Source organism: Pelodiscus sinensis, chromosome 3, assembly GCF_049634645.1.
Source record: "Pelodiscus sinensis isolate JC-2024 chromosome 3, ASM4963464v1, whole genome shotgun sequence".
NCBI classification, from domain to species: Eukaryota; Metazoa; Chordata; order Testudines; family Trionychidae; genus Pelodiscus; species Pelodiscus sinensis.
The window spans coordinates 61584318-61591049 of NC_134713.1; positions in this window are offsets into that span (position 1 = coordinate 61584318).

The window sequence follows — 6732 nt, forward strand, 5'->3', positions numbered from 1 at the left end:
CTTTCCTTTGGAGTCTGGCTGATTTTCACATGTTATGCACACAGACTCTCGGAACCCAGACTCCAGTCTTTTTCCTGCCAGCTCACTAACCAAGCAGTTCTTAGAGGTGTGAAGAGACCAGCTCTTCCTCTCTGCCCATTCCCCAGAGGGTCAGGGCCAGACTTTGCAGTGCTGATGATGATCTCTGGAGTGGGAACTTAGGGATGCTATAATACCTTTTGTGCAACTTTGGTTAATGCTTCTTTAAACCCAGAGCCCCAAGGTGGTATCAGAGTACCAGTCTATAACATGCTGCAGATGGTAACCTACCTAACAAGCTTCTTGGTCACATATAAGGAGCAAAGGGACTATAGAAGTGCTCTTACTCTATTTCCCACAAATCATACACTTATCTCTCTGTCTCAGCACCATCAAAGGAAAGGATGCATTTAGGGGCTAGCTATAGTTCTCGTGGGAGGGCTGGCAGTCTTTCCCTCAAAAGACAGACTGGTTCCTCGCTTGGAACAACAGTCTCAAAAGGGAGACATTTACTTAAGATCAGATTTCTCCTGAACACCATAAATAAACTGTGTGGAATAGCTAGAAAACAGTTTTACCATAGATTCACTGTTCTTTTGTTCAGCTTGTACCGCCAAAAACCAGAGAGAGATAGCACAAATACTGCTCTCCTCCCTGCCCCCAAACAGGGACCGAGCCAAAAATTTAGCAAGACCATGCTTGTAGTGAAACCTCAAAACCTAAGCAGGACAGCAAATAGGCAGTAAAATGATCAGTTACATTGGAAAGGTCTAGACAAAGGAAAGGACAATAATAGAACAAACAATTTCTTACCAATAATTTCTTTTCTACTAGCAGCATCTCCCACAATTTTGGACATCTGGGTCACCCTTCTCTCTCTGCAGCTCAAAGAGGCAGATCTGCATTTTGGTGCCGCACTGTCTGGCCACACCTCCTGTGCTCCAGCTTGCTGTCAGATAAATGATTCCCAAACTGTAAAAGTTACATAACATCATTATTCAAAAATATTCCAGAGATAACAAAATAACTATGCACTTTAGACCAAGCAAGACAGTCATGTGGTAACGATTCCACTTCATATCTGATTCTTGATTCATGAGCAATCCAGGGTGGGTTGAATTGTGAGAGATGCTGCTAGCTGAAAAGAAATTGTAACCAAGAAATTTTCCATTCTGAAACCCAGTGTCTCCCACAATTCTGGACATCTGGGAAATAGCAAGCAGTGGTGGAGGGAGGGTCATGAAACAAAATAAATTGGTAAGAAAAAAGTACCCTTCTTCTAGTGAGCTCACTCAAAAATCCATATTATTTCTTGGCTACCATTTGCAACACCTTCCTGCCAAAAGAGGCCATTACAGAAAACAGAAGGTTCACCTTATAATGCTTAACGAAGGTATTAGCTATAGACCAAGAGTCCACTTCGCAATTTTCCAAAGTTGACATTGCTTGCCCTTTCCAATCCTGAAGCTGCTAAGGATCTCATGAAGTACACTTTGATCCCTTTTGGGATTTATACACTTGGTCAATACCTAGTTTAATCCACCTAGGAATGGAGGACTTAGAAGCTCTGAGCCTCTTGCATATCAGGTGGAAGGGCAAGAACAGGGAGCCTGATCTTTCTGTGTATTCTGTATCCTTGAGACAGACTTTCAGTGCTCTTCTGACATCTAAGAAGTGCCATGAATTTTCATTTGGATGTTGTGGTTTTGGACAGAATGAAGAAAGCACAGCACGAAAGAAAGATACATTTACCATAAGAAAAAAAAGTCATTTTGGTATCCTGAGTACCACCTTGTCCTATTGGAACATGCAGTAAGACTCCTGTACAGATTACACTGACACTTGCCTGACAGATGCAACGGCTACTAAGAAACAAGTTTAATGGATAAATAATTTGTAGACACTGAAGTCAGAGGCTCAGCAGGATTATTTATCAGGACCATCAGAACTAACAGAAGGTCCCATTTTGGAAAGAGTAGCTTGACCATTGATCTAGCTAATTGGACCGCTCAAAAGAATCTGGCTAACTGTGAAATATCTGCCAGGGAGCCCAAGGATCCTACAAATAGCATGTTATTAAGCACAGACAATGTGTCATGGTACAGGGTGAAGGCCTCTGTCTATGCCTTTTTGAAGAAAATCTAGAATGGTTAGATTTCCTGAATTTCTAGGATTTGCACTGTGTTCTTGACACCAGTGTTGAATCTGGACGAGAGGCATGAGTATGCTTCTAGTGTCAATACTCTTCTAAATAAAAGCAACATCTCAATGACTAGGGAGGACAGGGTAGGACCTTATGCTTCTTTCTCAATAACCAGGCTGGTAGTTGACGTTGTTTTGGGTCTGGATGAAGAGAACCTTTGTGAGGCAAATGTCTGGTCTCCCCAGAAGCTGGAGTGAGGGTCCCAGTGACAGTGCTATCAGGTCTGAGACACAAGGTCTCCTCAGCCAATGAGGACGAATCAGTGTTACCATCATCTGTTCTTATTTTCTTTTCTAGACCTAAACCACCTTTCCCAAAGTTACGTCTACACTTTCACCCTCTTTCGTGGGAGGGATGCAAATGTAGAGAATCGAAATTGCAAATGAAGCAGGGATTTAAATATCCCGTGCTTCATTTGCATAATTATGGACTGCCGCAGTTCTGCAATAGCGCTATTTTGAGACATCAAACTCGGTCCCCACGGGGTTATTTCGAGAGAAAACCCTTCCCTCGAAATAACTTGTAAACCTCATTTTTTGAGGAGTAAGGGTTATTTCAAGGGAAGGGTTTTCTCTCGAAATAACCTCCCAGGGACCGAGTTTGATGTCCTGAAATAGAGCTATTGCAGAACAGCGGCAGTCCACAATTATGCAAATGAAGCACAGGATATTTAAATCCCCGCTTCATTTGCAATTTCGATTCTCTACATTTGCATCCCTCCCTCAAAAGAGGGTGCAAGTACAGACATACCGCAATAGTGGAAAGGGTGGAAAAGCATAAAGCAGGCCATACAACCAGCTGTGCAATAAGGCATCTCTCCTCATGGATTGGGGTCTGTCTCCCTTGTCAAGTATATATATATTTTTTTGCATTAATACAGTTCATGAACAGGTTGGTTGAAGGGAGGTAAATGATGAATGATGAGATTGAAAACTTCATTTAGGCACCAGTCAGAGCTTTTCATCCTCTGCCTGCTGAGCCATTTGCCTTTTGGTTCATGTTCCCTTTGATGTGGATCACTCTGGGGAAAAGGAGAAACTATTTTGCCAACCTGATTTTTTTCAAATGCTGTGTATTCCCTCTTTATTATTTAAATATGAGATTATAAAAATACTAGCATATTTACCTGCTATTTCTTGTGTCCTTAACTCTTAATTTATTTTAAATAGAAGGAAAATGTACAGGCTTTATTTAATTTTTTGAATAAATTATGCAAGACTATATTTTTAAGAACATAAGAATGCACTTTCTTTGCTTTGCCAGGCCTGTAGGAGAGGAACTAGCAGGGAGGTACATAGTAGAGGCTCAGGAAGAGTTAAAGTTCCAAGGCAGTTACCAAACCAGGCAGGAGGAAGAATGATGCACCTCCTGCCCCCACACTGCCCAAAAATCTGAGCAGGAAAATTAAAATTGAAGAAGGTGTTAGGGCAGGAGCAAAAGAAACCGTCTGTGCAGGCAGGGAATCTGGCAACACACAGGGGCCAAGGTGGCATGGTCAGACAGCACTGTGCCAAGCTGCTGATCCACTTCCATGAGCTGCAGAGAGAGGAGAGGAGCAGCCAAGACATCCAGAACTGTGAGAGATACCAGGCTGCAGAGAGCTGTTTTAAATCTAGCCCAGTGATGGGAGCAGCCAAGCCCTGAAGAAACTAGAGAAGAGGAGCCGGACAGAATTAGGCCTGCTCAGAGGGGGCCTTTGAGATCAGCTGTGAGCTGTAAGTGGAGGGAGGAGGGCTGGAGGAAACAACCACCAGTGTATTTTAAGCAGATTCACTTTGTTCACGTGCAAACGGATGGAAGCCCTTGTAACATCAGTGACTTTCTGAAACAGAGCTAGAAGATTGCATTGGCAAAGAAAGTAAATAGTTTGTCAGAAAGAAGAATCTGCCCCATGTTAAAAGGCTATATATGGATATAATTGACCACATTTCATCTGAAGGGAAAAGAAAAAGTTGTGGCCAACTTCAAAAGGAAACTGAACAAAAGTATCTGTAATGATTAATGAATTAACATCACTGAATAAATGAGCTATTCTGAATGTTTGCCCAGGGCCAGTCCTGGGAGAGTTTCCAGAACCATTGTCATTTTTCCTGGAACTCTGTTGCCTTTAAGGATTCCACAGCTGCAAGAATTGAGAGGACAGTTCAAAACTGGCAAATTCCTCCTTCAGGATTAGATTTTATTTGTTTCATCTTGAGAATTTATTCCACCCAGCTAGGAAATGTCACTTGCCTACTAAGCTACTGGTCAATATTTTTTGCATTGATACTATTGGAGATTAAAATTTACTGTCAAAAAATCACTTGGGAACAAATGTTGCTCTGGGAGGCATGCACATAGCTTGCATAGAGCCAATGAGGAATTATGTAGCTTTTGAAGTTTCTTATGTAACTCTGTTTAAACAGCCTAGAAGTCTTGCCTTTGAATACAGACATCCCACTAGTGGTGGTCCGCATTATCATAACACAATTTAGTCCCATTACTGTAGGAAACAAAGAATAAATCTCGGTCATTTTTTGTTGAAAACAAAAGCATTTAGCTTTGTCTATTATTTCTATAGCTCTGCTATATTCTGTATCAATAATTAGTAATCAGAAATCCTCTGTCCTGTCAACAGTGAGTTAAATAGGTATAACAATCCTTCATTTAAAACTAAACAGGAGAAGATGTAGCTTTGAGTGGACCAGATCTCTGCTCTCAATCACTAAACTGTGCTCACTTTGAAGTTTCCCACACTCCTCTGCTGTGATGCTTTACAGAAGCAGCTCAATCCTGCTTCAAGATGCTAAGCTAGTAAGAACAGAAGGTGTTTTCTTCTTGCTCAAGCTTCCAAGTGCTGAAGAAGCTACATGAAGGCCTCCCTGCAGGCAAGTGGTGTGAATGGAAGTAGAAATTCATTCAGTTTGACATCCCAAGATTTTCCCCTGGCACAAGAGGTCAGTGATGAGTGCAGAATGTGTATAAGGCCCTACAGTAGTAAGTGCTAGTATCAAAGTCTAATATGTTATAGATATTTTTTATACTTATTGCCACTTGGTGGCCAACATAAGATTAAATAGCTATTCTTAGAAGCCCCAAGGTTATATTGAGCATGCTCCAGATGGTTTTGGGGGCAGTGTAGAGGAGTGATGGCAATTAGTTGTCTAGGTGTATCAGAATAAAAGATCTATTTCACTTCAAATCTGGTTTGAGTCTCCATATACTACACAGCTGAGACAAAGAACCTAAAAATCACCTCCAACAAGTTCTACACACTGTGTGAGAAAGTAACTTTTTCATTGCAAAGAAAAGTGTCTGCATGTGAAAAGTACAATGCAGAACAGGAGGACTGGAGTCAGCACTCAGAAAGACTCTTCACTGCAAATGCTATGAAGATGGCCACAAGAAACATATAATTGTACTGGCGTTTGTGGAACAAAAACGTATAACTTAATTAAAAGTTTGGAGGCACCGGAACAGCCCGTTGTCATACCCATTGAGGAGCTCATTAAAGCTGTCACACACTGTCATAACCCCGTTAGAGATTGTTCAGAGTTGTAAATGTAACAGTTTCTCCTGCTAATCTGGAATATCTATGTCCGTTTTTGTAGCAGAACTGAATCGTTTATCAAAGCACTGCTGGTTTGGAGGTACATTAAATGCTGTGATTTGGGATAGACTTGTTTTGATATCAGAGATGAAAGAATACAGAGACATTTGTTGACGTAGTCCATCTCAGATTATATTTTTTAAAGATCTGGAAACAGTGCAAGGCATAGAAGCATACAATTGTATCTCTTTGAATGATACTAGTTTAGATCCCATCATTTTATACAGATAGTTGAGATTAAGTTTTATAATGTGCATTACTTTGCATTTATCATCATTGAATTTTCTCTGCCATTTTGATACCCAATTACAGTTTTGTGAAATCCCTTTGTAACTCTTCACATTCTGCTTTGGACTTAACTATCTTGAGTAATTTTGTATCATATCCAAATTTTGCCATCTCAATGTTTACCCCTTTTCTCCAGATCATTTATGGATATGTTACCTGTCTCCATTCTGAAAGATGACCATTTATTCCTACCCTTTGTTTCCTAGATTCTAACCAGTTATCAATCATGAGAGAATCTTCCTTTTTATCCCATGACAGTTTAATTTGCTTAAGAACATTTGGTGAGGAACCTTGTTGAAGGCTTTCTGAAACTCTAAGTGCACTATATACACTGGCGACCTCTTGCCCACATTTTTGTTGACCCCTTTAAAGAATTCTAGTAAATTGGTCAAGTATGATTTCCCTGCATAAAAACTATGTTGATTCTTCCCCAAAAGTCATGTTCATCTGTCTGACAGTTGGAATGTGGCCTGTCACAGATGAATGCTCTGCAAACACTGCTCATCAACCCAAACCTACATTTTGATGAGATCCCACCAGTCAGTGCTTGTTTCTTGAGCCCAAAACACACATCTGCCTCCTTCAAATGATCCATGAATGCAACCAACAACTGTGCATTGGTTCTTGCTGTGTT